The sequence below is a fragment of the Chionomys nivalis genome, chromosome X (assembly GCF_950005125.1).
Source record: "Chionomys nivalis chromosome X, mChiNiv1.1, whole genome shotgun sequence".
Classification (NCBI taxonomy): domain Eukaryota; kingdom Metazoa; phylum Chordata; class Mammalia; order Rodentia; family Cricetidae; genus Chionomys; species Chionomys nivalis.
Genome location: NC_080112.1, coordinates 46,684,106 through 46,698,434, shown reverse-complemented (window position 1 = coordinate 46,698,434; position 14,329 = coordinate 46,684,106).

Sequence of the window (14,329 nt, the reverse complement as noted above, 5' to 3'; positions counted from 1 at the left end):
TACATGAATCTTGGACGTTCAAGGGAGTAGACCTAAGATAAGACCCTGTGGGTCTGGGTGTGAGTCTAGAACCTCCGAGGAGCTAGGCCTGACCCAGACCTCTGCCAGTCTGGGAATGAATCTGGGACCTCTGTGGGAGTAGTCATGAACCAGAGATCTCTGTGGGTCCAGGCATGAATCTGGGACTTTAGAGGGAGTAAGCCTGAGACAGAACCTATGTGTATCTGGGTGGTGGTCTGTGACATAAAAGGGAATTGACAGGAATCCAAACCTCTGCATGAATCTGGGACCTCTGAAGGCATAAGCATGAGGTAGGTCCTCTGCAGGTCTTGGCACAACTGAGCCTGAAATCTCAAGGGGGTAGACCGGAGCCAGAGACCTTTGCAGGACCAGTCCCAAGCCAGGGACATATGCAGGAACAGATTCAGAACAGAGACATTTATAAAATTGTGTCTGAGACAACAACCTAGGCTAGAGCAGGCTTGAGACAGCAAACTCCAAGGGAGCAGAGAAAAGCCTGGGAGCACTGAGCACTCCCCAGGAACACGGAGTGACCAATGGTATAACTAGAACCTTAGCACCGACTGTACCACCATCTTAGCCTTTGATCCACTGGTACTTAAAAGATCAATCAACAGAATCACAGACAGCCCCAACCACATCTATTAGAGGAAAAGATGAATAGAAAAGTTAGGAACACATGCAATATCACAAAGAGCAACACGTCATCAGTAAAACCTAAAGAACCTAAAACTGCAAGACTTGAATAACTAAATGTAGATAAAGCAGGAAAAAATGCCCTGAAAAATAACTTCAGGAAAATGTTTGAAACTCTTAAAGAGAAAATGAGAAAGTCCCTCAAAGAATTTGAGGAAAAGAAAAACAAACAAAAAAAATGGAAAACATCAACAAATCCCTTAAAAAAAAACAAGAAAAGCAATCAAACAAACATATGAAAGAAACAATTCAATACGTGAAAACTGAAAACAGAGAAAATGAAAACAAAAGCCGAGGGAATTATAGAAAAAGAAATTATGAGAAAATGGTCAGAAGCCACAAATGCAATCATAAACAGCAGAATAAAAAAGATGGGAGAGAGAATCTCAGGCACTGAAGATACAATAATGGAAATAGACTTATCAGTCAAATAAAACATTAAATCTAACAAAAGCTTAACCCAAAATATTTAGGAAATATGGGACACCATGAAAAGGACAAACCTAAGAATAATATGTATAGAACAAAGAGAAAAAGTTCAACTCAAAAGAACATAAAATATACTTAACAAAATCATAGAAGAAAACTTTCCAAACCTAAAGAAAGATATGCATATGAAGATACAAGACGCTTACAGAAAGCAAAGAGACTGGATTAAAAAAATGTCCCCTCACCACATAATAATCAAACCACTAAACATGCAGAGTAAAGAACAATATTAAGAGCTGCAAAGGAAAAAGCCAAGCAACATACAAAGGCAGACCTATCAGAATTACACCTGAATTCTCATTGGAAACAATGAAAGTTATGGCCAAGCATTATGCAGACATTAAGAGACCATGGGTGCCAGCCCAAACTACTATACCCAGCAAAACTTTCAATCACAATAGAAGAACAAAACAAGATATTCCATAACAAAAGCAGATTTAAACAATACCTTCCCATAAACCCAGCTCTATAAAAAAACACAAGAAGGAAAACTCTAACCCAAGGAAGATGGCTGCACCAACAAAATCACAGACAATCAATGGTCTCATAGCAGCAAATCCTAAAGAAGGGAAAATGCACAAATTAACATCATCAACAATGAAAACTAAATTAACAGGAGATAGCAATAACTGGTCATTAATATCCTTTAATATAAATGGACTCAATTCACCTATAAAATGGCACAGGCTAACAAATTGAATATGAAAACAGAATCCATCTTTCTTCTGCATATAAGAAACACATCTCTACCACAAAGACAGGCATTGTCTCAGAGTAAAAGATTTGGAAAAAATATACCAATCTAATGGACCTAAGAAACAAGCAGATGTAGCTATCCTATTATCTAACAAAATAGTCTTCAAACTAAAATAAATCAAAAGAGATAAAGAAGGATATTTCATACTAGTCACAGGAAATATCCATCAAGAGGAAACCTCAATATTAAACATCTATGCCCAAATACAAGGGCACCCTCATATGTAAAAGAAACACTTCTAAAGCTTAAATCATACATTAATCCTCACACACTAATAGTCGGAGACTTCATATCTCCCCTCTCACCACTGGACAGGTCAATCAGACAAAAAAATGAACAGAGAAATAAGGGAACTAAGAGATGTTAGGACTCATTTGGAATTAACAGATATTTATATAATATTCCATTCAAACAAAAAAGAATATACCTTCTTCTCAGCACCCCATGGAACCTTCCCAAAAATTGACCACACACTTGGTAACAAAACAAACTTGAACAAAAAAATTTGGATAACCCAACGTACCTTATCAGATAACCATGCTATAAAACTAGAAGTCAATAGCAATACTAATTCCAAAATGCCCACAAACGCATGGAAAATAAATGATGCTCACCTGAAGCACCAATGGGTCAACAAAAAAAAAAGGTGGGAAGAAATTAAAGACGTTCTAAAATTCAATGAAAATGACTACACAACATACCCAGATTTATGGAACACAATGAAAGCAGTGTTAATTAAGAGGAAAGTTCATAGCATAAAACACCTATATAAAAATGCTGGGAAAATCCCACACTAGTGAATAAACAGAATGTTTGAAAACTTTAGAATAAAAAGAAGCAAACTCACCTAAGAGAGCTAGAGGTCAGGAAATAATCAAAGTGAGAGCTGAAATCAACAACTAGAAACAAAGTAAACAATACTAAGAATCAATGAGACAGAGTTGGTTCTTCAAGAAAATCAACAAAATAGACAAACCTTTATCCAAACTAACCAAAAGGCAGAGAGAGAATATCCAAATTAACAAAATCAGAAATGAAAAGGGGGATATAACCACAGACATGAGGGAATTCAGAGAACCATCAGGTCATATTTTGAAACCTGTACTACACAAAATTGGAAAACTTGAAGGAAATAAATAACTTCTTGGATAAATATCACTTACCAAAATTAAATCAAGACCAGAGAAGCAAATTAAACAGACCTATAGCTGTTAAAGAAATAGTAACAGTCATTAAAAGTCTCCCAACCAAAAAAAAGTCCAGGACTAGATCGTTTTAGTTCAGAATTCTACAAGAATTTCAAAGAAGAAATAATACCAATACTCCTCAAATTATTCCGCACAACAGAAACAGAAGGAACATTGCCAAACTCTTTTTATGATGCTACAATTACTCCGATACCCAAAAGACAGAAAGACATTACTAAGAGAGAAAATTAAAGACATTCTCACTCATGAACATTGATGCAACCATACTAAATAAAATATTGGCAAATTAAATCCAAGAACACATCAGAACCATCATCCATCATGATCAAGTTGGCTTCATCCCAGAGATGCAGGGATGGTTGAACAGAAGAAAATCTGTCAATGTAATCCACCTATAAACAAGCTGAAAAATAAAAACAACATGATCACCTCATTAGATGCCAAAAAAAAAGCTTTTGACAAAATATAACATCCCTTCTTGATAAAGGTCTTGGAAAGAGCAGGGATACCTAAACATAATAAAGGCAATATACAGCAAGCCAACAGCCAACATCAAACTAAATGGAGGAAAACTCCCAGTGATTCCACTGAAATCAAGAACATGACAAGGTTACCCACTCTCTCCATACCTATTCAATATAGTACTTGTGTTCCTAGCTAGAGCAATAAGATACCAAAAGGAGATCAAGGGGATATAAATTGGAAAAGAAGAAATCAGACTCACACTCTTTGCTGATGATATAATAGTTTACATAAGTAATTCCAAAAATTCTATGAAGGAACTTCTACAACTTATAAACACTTTCACTAATATTGCAGGATATAAGATTAGCTCAAACAAACCGGTAGCTCTCCTGTACACAGATGATAAAAGGGCTGGGGAAGAACTCAGAGAATCAACACCTTTCACAATATCCACAAATAGCATAAAATATCTCAGAGTAAATCTAACCAAACAAGTGGAAGACTTGTATGACAAGAACATTAAATCCCTGAAGAAAGAAACTGAAGAAGTTACAAGAAATTGCTCCATGCTCCAGTGTAGGCAGAATTAACATAGTAAAAATGGCAATCTTATCAAAAGCCATCTACAGATTCAATGAAATGCTTATCAAAATCCTAGCAAAATTCTTCAAATACTTTGAAAGAATGGTACTCAACTTCATATGGAAAAGCAAAAAACCCAGGATAGCCAAAACAATACTGTACAATAAAAGAACTTCTGAGCCAGGTGTTGTTGGCGCACGCCTTTAATCCCAGCAGCACTCAGGAGGCAGAGGCAGGCGAATCTCTGTGAGTTCAAGTCCAGCCTGTTCTACAAGAGCTAGTTCCAGGATAGGCTCCAAAACCACAGAGAAACCCTGTCTCGAAAAACCAAAAAAAAAAAAAAATAAATAAGTAAATAAATAAAAATAAAAGAACTTCTGGACACATCACAATCCCTGACTTCAAACTCTACTACAGAGCTAAGGTAGTGAAAACTTCCTGGTATTGGCATGAGAGCAGACAGGAGGACCAATTGAACTGAATTGAAGACCCAGATATTAATCCACACCTTTTCGAACACCTGATTTTTGAAAAAGAAGCAAAAAAAAATCAAATGGAAAAAGAAAAGCATATTTAACAAATGATGCTGGCATAACTGGATACCAACATGTAAAAGAATGAAAGTAAACCCTTATCTATGACCATGCACAAAACTCATGTCCAAATGGATCAAAGACCTCAATATAAAGCCAACCACACAGAACTTCATAGAAGAGAAAGTGGAAGTACACTTAAATGCATTGGCACAGGAGACCCCTTCCTAAATATAACTCCAACAGCACAGGTATTCAGAGAAATAATAAATGGGACCTTCTGAAACTGAAAAGCTTCTGTAAAAGAAAAGACATGGTCAAGAAGACAAAATGACAGCCTACAGAATGGGAAGAGATCTTCACTAACTCCACATCAGACAGAAGTCTGATTTACAAATTATATAAAATACTCAAAAAATTGGTCATCAAAAGAGCAAATAATCCAATAAAACATGTAGTGCAGACTTAAACAGACAACTATCAACAGATGAATCTAAAATAGCTGAAAGACACTTAAGGAAATGTTCAACATCCTTAGTCATCAGAAAAATTCAAATCAAAACAACTCTGAGATTCCATCTCATACCTATAAGAATGGCCAAGATCAAAAACACTGATGACAACTTATGCTGGAGAGGTTGTGTGGTAAAGGGAACACTCATACATTGCTTGAGAGAATGCAAGCTTGTACAGTCCCTTTGGATGTCAGTATGGTGATTTCTCAGAAAATTAGGAAACAATCTTCTTCAAGTGTAACATGCGGGGCTGGCTTGTTGTGGTTTCTGTCCTGCCCAGTTCCCACAGCTGGTAAGCCCCCAAAGAAAAATCACACAGAGAGTCTACATTAGGTGATAAACTGATTGACCCATTAGCTCAGGCTTCTTATTAACTCTTGTACCTTATATCAACCCATTATTCTTATCTATGCTAGCCACATGGCTTGGTACCTTTTTCAGAAGGGCAGGTCACATCTTGCTTCTTCTATGGTCTGGGCAGGACTGGGGAGGAATGGGCTTCCTCCTTCCCAGAATTCTGTTCTTATTGCCCAACTCTATTTTCTGTTTGGTTATCCCACCTATACTTCCTGCCTGGCCAATCAGAGTTTATTTAAAACATGATTGACAGAATACAGACAATTCTCCTGCACCACTCAAGACCCAGTAATACCACTTTTGAGTATATAGCCAAAGGATGCTAAATCGTGCCACAAGGACATGTACTCAACTATGTTCAGAACAGCATTGTTTATCATAGCCAGAACCTGGAAACAACCTAAATGCTGCTTGACTGAAGAATTAATTCATAAGGAACATGTGGTACATTTACACAATGTATACAGCAGAAAAAAAAAAAAACACCTATCCAGAAACTGGATACAACCTAAATGCTCTTCAACTGAAGAATGGATAAGGAAATGTGGTACAATTAAACAATCTACACAGCAGAAAAAAAATGACATCTTGAATTTTGCAGGCAAATGGATGGAGCTAGAAAACATTATTCTGAGTGAGGTAACCCAGACACAGAAGACAATTATCACATGTACTCACCCATAGGCTTTTTTTAAACATAAAGCAAAGAAAGCCAGCCTACAAACCTAGTCCCAGAGAACTTAGACAACATTGAGGACACTGAGAGAGACATACATAGATCTAATCTACATGGGAAGTAGAAAAGATAAGATCTGAGTAAATTGGGAGCATGCGGACCTTGGTGGGGGGTTGAAAGTGAGGGGAAAGGCAGGGAGGGGAGCATAGAAAAATGTAGCACTCAATAAAAATCAATAAAAAAGTGGGGTATAGAACTAAACAGAGAACTCTCAACATATGAATCTAAAATGTCTAAAGACACTTAGGAAATACTCAACATCCTTAACCATCAGAAAAATGCAAATCAAAACAATTCTGAGATTCCATCTTATGCCTATAAAAATGGCCAAGGTCAAAAACAGTAATGACAACTTCTGGAGAGGATGTGGGATAAAGGGAACACTCCTCCATTTCTGGTTGGGATGCAAACTTATACAGTTATTCTGGAAATCAGTATATCAGTTTCTCAGAAAATTGGGCATCAATGTTACTCAAGTGATATCATTCTTGGGCATATACTCAAAGGATATTCAATCACACCACAGAGATACTTGTTTAACAATATTCACAGCAGAATTACTTATAATAGCCAGAACCCAGAAAAAAAACCTGCATGTCCCTCAACTGAATAATGGATAAAGAAAGTGTAATATATTTACACAATGTCACATTACTCATCTGTAAAAAGAAAAAAAAATGACATCATGAAATTTTCCAGTAAATGGACAGAAGTAGTAAAAACCATCCTTAGTGAGAAACCCAAACCCAGGAAGACGAACACAGTATGTACTCACTTATAAGTGGATAGAAGATATAAAGCAAACCAAAGAATAACCAGACTGCAATCCACATCTCCAGAGAATTGGCAAGATGGGTGGTAGGCACATGGTAGGAGGAGAGAAGGGAATAAGAAAGAGGAGTGGGAAAAATATATAGTTCAATAAAAACAATAAAAAGTAATGGAAATAAAGAAAAGTGGCAGTTATTTTACTGTACACCACATCACTGGTCCCGGGTAGTTAGCTAGGATTTTCTTTTATCACTCTAGCTCTTTAAGGTAACTTGAACACTGAAATGGCAATACCTTATCTCAAGATTCCTTTTAGAATCAAGACTTTTGTAGTTCCATATGAAAAATAGGAGGCATATTCTTTCCTATTTCTGAGAAGAATGTTGTGTCTTTTAAAATTTAACATGCATTCTATCTATTAATTGTTTTATTCTGGATTTTCTTTTTCCCAATATTAATTCTACCATTTATAATTATTAAATGACTTTTAATTTTATAGGATGTTTTTCTTCTAAAATTAGAAGTTTACTTTCTACTTTGTTAACTCAATGTTTTCTTTTCTTTGATTCTATTGTAAATGTGATTCTGACCATGATATCTTTCTAAGGTGGTTTTGATGTTGGTATATAGAAAAGGGTTTTGATTTTTGTAACATAATTCTCTCCATGTCATGCTGCAAAAAACTGTTGACTCTACTACATGTGTTCTGATAGAATTTGGGTATGGCTTAAGTATAAGATCATGCCATATGAAAATAGAGATAATTTAAATTCATATTTTGATAGGTGTGTGACTTTAATAGTCTTCATTATCTGTATTGCTCACTGTAATGCATCCAACACGACATTTTAAAGGAGTGAAGAGAGTGGGCTCCCTGTGTTCTTCAAAATTTTAGTAGGTGTACTTGCAGGTATATACATATATGATGGTGTTGGTAGTAGGTTTATCAGAGACAGCTTTTGATATTTTGAAGTATATTTCCTCCATTTCTACTCTCTCTGAGAATTTTAGCTTGAAAGTATAATTTATTCTGTCAAAAGCTTTTTCTTTACCTGTGAAATTAATCATGGGCTTTGTTGTGTAATTACATTTAAAGATTCATTATATTTATAGAATTCTCTGAGTGAAACCAAGCTGGTACTTCTGGAATAAAGACATCTTAATCTTTTTGGATGATCTCCTTTATATTGGTGTGTGTTCTCATTTTATGTATTTTATTGATGGCTTTTCTCAATGCACAAGTGTGTGTGTGTGTCGGTGTGTATACGTATGCGTGTGTATGGAGAGAGAGAGAGAGAGAGAGAGAGAGAGAGAGAGAGAGAGAGAGAGAGAATCTGTGTATGGGTGTGGGTGTGTTCTTTGATGGGAATTAAATTAATACTTGCTATAATATATATAACATGTTTTTTGGGAGTTTAAACATTCTATGTTTAAAATAATATGGCAAGAGAGTTTGGTTGCAATTCTTCATTGAAGGTCTTGTGGTAAGACTCATGTGTCTTTTTAAAGATCCCCCCCATTGATTTTGATAGCAGTTCAATCAGTTTTTACATTCACCAACCAAGGCCAAGTGAAGTCCTTTCCCTGCATCATTTACATTATTGATCTTGGTCATTCAAGCATCAGTAGGACATAGTTTTAATTTTATTTCCTTGATGGATAGGGATATTAAGTGTTTCTCAGACATTTGAGTTTCACTTTCTGAGAACATGCTTTATTATTATTATTATTATTATTATTATTATTATTATTATTTTTATTATTTTTATTATTTTTTAATTAAAATTACCACCTGTCCCCGTTTCCCATTTCCCTCCCCCTCCTCCCAAATATTGCCCCTCCTCCCCACTCCCCTTTCCCTATCCCCACTCCTATTCTCCTCCCCCCACTCCATTCCCCCACTCTCTCGATACTGAAGAGCAGTACAAATTCCCTGCCCTGCCGGAAGACCAAGGTCCTCCCACTTCTATCTAGGTCCAGGAAGGTGATCGTCCAAACAGGTTAAGCTCCCACATAGCCAGTTCATGTATTAGGATAGAAACCTAGTGCCATTGTCCTTGGCTTCTCATCAGCCTTCATTGTCCACCATGTTTAGAGAGTTCAGTTTCAACCCATGCTTATTCAGTCCCAGTCCAGCTGGCCTTGGTGGGCTCCCAATAAATCAGTTCCAATGTCACAGTGGGTGGGTGCACCCCCCGTGGTCCTGACTTCCTTGCTCATGTTCTCCCTCTTTCTGCTCCTCATTTGGACCTTAAGAGCTCAGACCGTTGCTCCAAATTGAGTCTCTGTCTCTATCTCGACCCATCGCCAGATGAAGGTTCTAAAGTAATATGTAAGATATTCATCAGTATAGGATAAGATCATTTCAGGTTCCCTCTCCTCAGTTGCCCAAGGTACCAGCTGGGGACATCTCCCTGGACACCTGCAAGCCCCTCTAGAGTCAAGTCTCTTGCCAACCCTAACATGGCTCCCTCAGTTAGGATATATACTTCGCTGCTCCCTTATCCATCCTTCCTATATCCTAACCATCCCAATCCCTCAAGCTCCTCCCATCCTCCCCTTCTCACCTTTCTCATCCCATTTCCCCTTAGCCCCAAGCCACCTCACCCGCTAGTTCCCAGTTTTTGCCCTGCAATCTTGTCTACTTCCCCTTTTCCAGGCGGATGACTATACGATTTTCTTTGGGTTCACTTTCTTATTTAGCTTCTCTAGGATCACAAATTATATGCTCAATGTCCTTTATTTATGGCTAGAAACCAATTATGAGTGAGTACATCCCAAGTTCCTCTCTTTGGGTCTGGGATACCTCACTCAGGATAGTATTTTCTATTTCCATCCATTTGCACGCAAAATTCGAGAAGTCATTGTTTTTTACCGCTGAGTAGTACTCTAATATGTATATATTCCACACTTTCTTCATCCATTCCTCCATTGAAGGGCATCTAGGTTGTTTCCAGGTTCTGGCTGTTACAAACAATGCTTCTATGAACATAGTTGAACAGATACTTTTGTCATATGATAGGGCATCTCTTGGGTATATTCCCAAGAGTGGTATTACTGGATCTTGGGGTAGGTTGATCCCAAATTTCCTGAGAAATCGTCCCACTGATTTCCAAAGTGGTTGCACAAGTTTGCATTCCCACCAGCAATGGATCAGTGTGCCCCTTCCTCCACAACCTCTCCAGCAAAGGCTATCATTGGTGTTTTTGATTTTAGCCATTCTGACAGGTGTAAGATGGTATCTCAAAGTTGTTTTAATTTGCATTTCCCTTATCGCAAAGGAGGTTGAGCATGACTTTAAGAGTCTTTTGGCCATTTGAATTTCTTTTGTTGAGAATTCTCTGTTCAGTTCATTGCCCCATTTTTTAATTGGGTTAATTAGCATTTTAAAGACTAGTTTCTTGAGTTCTTTATATATTTTGGAGATCAGACCTTTGTCTGTTGCAGGGTTGGTGAAGATCTTCTCCCAGTCAGTGGGTTGCCTTTTTGTCTTAGTGACAGTGTCCTTTGCTTTACAGAAGCTACTCATTTTCAGGAGGTCCCATTTATTCAATGTTGTCCTTAATGTCTGTGCTGCTGGGGATAAACGTAGGAAGTGATCTCCTGTACCCATATCTTTAGAGTACTTCCCACATTTTCTTCTATCAAGTTCAGTGTGTTCAGACTGATATTGAGGTCTTTAATCCATTTGGACTTGAGTTTTGTGCATGGCGATAGATATGGATCTATTTTCATTCTTCTACAAGTTGACAACCAGTTCTGCCAGCACCATTTGTTGAAGATGCTCTCTTTTTTTCCATTGAATACTTTTAGTTCCTTTATAAAAAATCAGGTGTTCATATGTTTGTGGGTTAAAATCAGGGTCTTTTACTCTGTTCCGTTGATCGACTTCTCTGTTTTTATGCCAATACCAAGCTGTTTTTAATACTGAAGCTCTGTAATAGAGACGATCCTTTATTATATAAGATTGTTTTGGCTACCCTGGGTTTTTTGTTTTTCCATATAAAGTTGATTAATGTTTTCTCAAGATCTGTGAAGAATTTTGATGGGATTTTAAAGGGGACTGCATTGAATCTATAAATTGCCCTTGGTAGAATTGCCATTTTTACTATGTTGATCCTCCCAATCCAAGAGCAAGGGAGATCCTTCCATTTTCTGGTATCCTCCTCAATTTCTTTCTTCAAAGACTTAAAGTTCTTGTCAAATAGATCCTTCACTTCCTTTGTTAGGGTTACCCCAAGTTATTTTATGCTATTTGTGGCTATCTTGAAGGGTGATGCTTCTCTGATTTCCCACTCTGCTTCCTTATCCTTTGTGTATAGGAGGGCAACTGATTTTTTGGAATTGATCTTGTATCCTGCCACGCTACTAAAGGTGTTTATCAGCTGTAGGAGTTATTTGCTGGAGTTTTTGGGGTCGCTTATGTACACTATCATATCGTCTGCAAATAATGAAAGTTTAACTTCTTCCTTTCCAATTTGAATCCCTTTGATCCCTTTATGTTGTCTTATTGCTATCGCTAGAATTTCAAGCACTATATTAAAGAGGTACGGAGAGAGTGGACAGCCTTGTCGTGTTCCTGATTTCAGTGGAATAGCTTTCAGTTTCTCTCCATTTAATTTGATGTTAGCTGTCGGCTTGCTATAAATAGCTTTTATTATAGTTAGGTACGACCCTTGTATCCTTAATCTCTCTAAGACCTTTATCATAAAGGGATGTTGAATTTTGTCAAATGTTTTTTCAGCATCTAATGAAACGATCATATTTTTTTTTCTTTCAGTTTATTTATATGATGGATTTCATTGATAGATTTGCGTATGTTAAACCAGCCCTGCATCTCTGGGATGAAGCCTACTTGATCATAATGGATAATTTTTCTAATGTGTTCTTGGATTTGGTTTGCCAGTATTTTATTGAGTATCTTTACGTCGATGTTCATGAGTGAGATTGGCCTGTAGTTCTCTTTCTTGGTTGTATCTTTGTGTGGTTTTGGTATCAGAGTAACTGCAGCTTCATAAAAGGAATTTGGCAATGGCTTCACTGTTTCTATATTGTGAAATACCTTAAGGAGTATAGGTATTAGGTCTTCTTGGAAGTTCTGGTAGAATTCTGCATTGAAGCCGTCTGGACCTGGGCTTTTTTTGGTAGGGAGGTTTTTTATAACAACTTCTAATTCTTCGCAACTAACAGGTCTATTTAGGTTGTTCACCTGGTCCTGGTTTAACTTTGGTATATGGTACTTATCTAAAAAAGTGTCCATTTCTTTTACATTTTCCAGTTTTGTGGCATACAGGCTTTTGTAGTAAGATCTAATGATTCCCTGAATTTCCTCTGTGTCTGTGGTTATGTCTCCCTTTTCGTTTCTGATCTTGTTAATTTGTGTATTCTCTCTCGGTTGTTTGATTAGTTTGGATAGGGGTTTATCAATCTTATTGATTTTCTCCAAGAACCAGCTTTTTGTTTCATTGATTCTTTGGAATGTTTTCTGTGGTTCTATTTTGTTGATTTCAGCCCTCAGTTTGATTATTTCCAGTCTTCTACTTCTCCTAGGTGAGTCTGCTTCTTTTTTTTCTAGAGCTTTCAGGTGGGCTATTAAGTCTCCAATGTGTGCTTTCTCCGTTTTCTTTAAGTGGGCGCTTAATGCTATGAACTTTCCTCTTAGCACTGCTTTCATAGTGTCCCATAGGTTTGAGTATGTTGATTCTTCGTTTTCATTGAATTCAAGAAAGACTTTAATTTCTTTATTTCTTCCTTGATCCAGGTGTTGTTCAGTAGTTGACTGTCCAGTTTTCATGAGTTCATAGGCTTTCTGGAGATAGCATTGTTGTTGAATTCTAACTTTAATCCATGGTGATCTGATAAGACACAGGTGGTTACTGATTTTTTTTGTAACTGTGTAAGTTTGATTTGTTACCGAGTATGTGGTCTATTTTCGAGAAGGTTCCATGCGCTGCAGAGAAGAAGGTATATTCTTTCCTATTTTAGTGGAATGTTCTATAGATGTCTGTTAAGTCCATTTGATTCATTACCTTCATTAATTCTCTTATTTCTCTGTTACGTTTCTGTCTGATTGACCTGTCCATTGGTGAGAGAGGAGTGTTGAAATCTCTTACTATTAGTGTGTGTGGTTTAATGACTACCTTGAGTTTTAGTAATGTTTCTTTTACGTACGTGGGTGCTTTTATATTAGGGGCATAGATATTCAGGATTGAGACTTCATCCTGCTGAATTGTTCCTGTTATGAGTAAAAAATGTCCCTCTCCATCTCTTCTGATTGATTTAAGTTTCAAGTCAACTTTGTTAGAAATCAGTATGGCCACACCTGCTTGTTTCTTAGGTCCGTTTGCTTGATAAACCTTTTCCAGCCCTTTACTCTGAGTAGATGTCAGTCTTTGTAATTGAGGTGTGTTTCTTGTAAACAGCAGAATGTTGGATTCTGTTTTCCTATCCAATCTCTTAGCCTGTGCCTCTTTATAGGTGAGTTGAGTCCATTGATATTAAGTGATATTAATGACCAGTGGTTGTTAACTCCGGTCATTTTTCCTTCCTTCCTTTCTTTCTTCCTTTCTTTCTTTCTTTCTTTCTTTGTTTCTTTATTTATTTATTTATTTATTTTTGTAGTAGGGTTTGTGTGTTTCCCTTCTTCAAGTTGTGCTGGTGAAGGGTCATTAGATGTCTGAGTTATTGTGGGCATTGTTGGACTCCTTGGGTTGAGATTTTCCTTCAATTACTTTCTGTAAGGCTGGATTTGTGGCTACATATTGTTTAAATTTGTTTTTATCCTGAAAATTTTGTTTTCTCCATTTATAGTAAACGAAAGCTTGGCTGGGTATAGTAGTCTGGTCTTGCATCCATTGTCTCTTAGTTTCTGCAGTACATCTATCCAGGACCTTCTGGCTTTCATGGTTTCCATAGAGAAGTCAGGTGTAAGTCTGATAGGTTAACCTTTATAGGTAACTTGGCCTTTTTCCTTTGCAGCTCTTAATATTCTTTCTTTATTCTGTATGTTTTGTGTTTTGATTATTATATGACGAGGAGATTTTTTTTTTTATCCAGTCAATTCGGTGTTCTGTATGTTTCTTGGACCTTCAAAGGAATATCTTTCTTTAGGTTGGGTAAGTTTTCTTCTATAATTTTATTAAGTATATTTTCTGGACCATTGAGCTGTACTTCTTCTCCTTCTTCTATCCCTATAATTC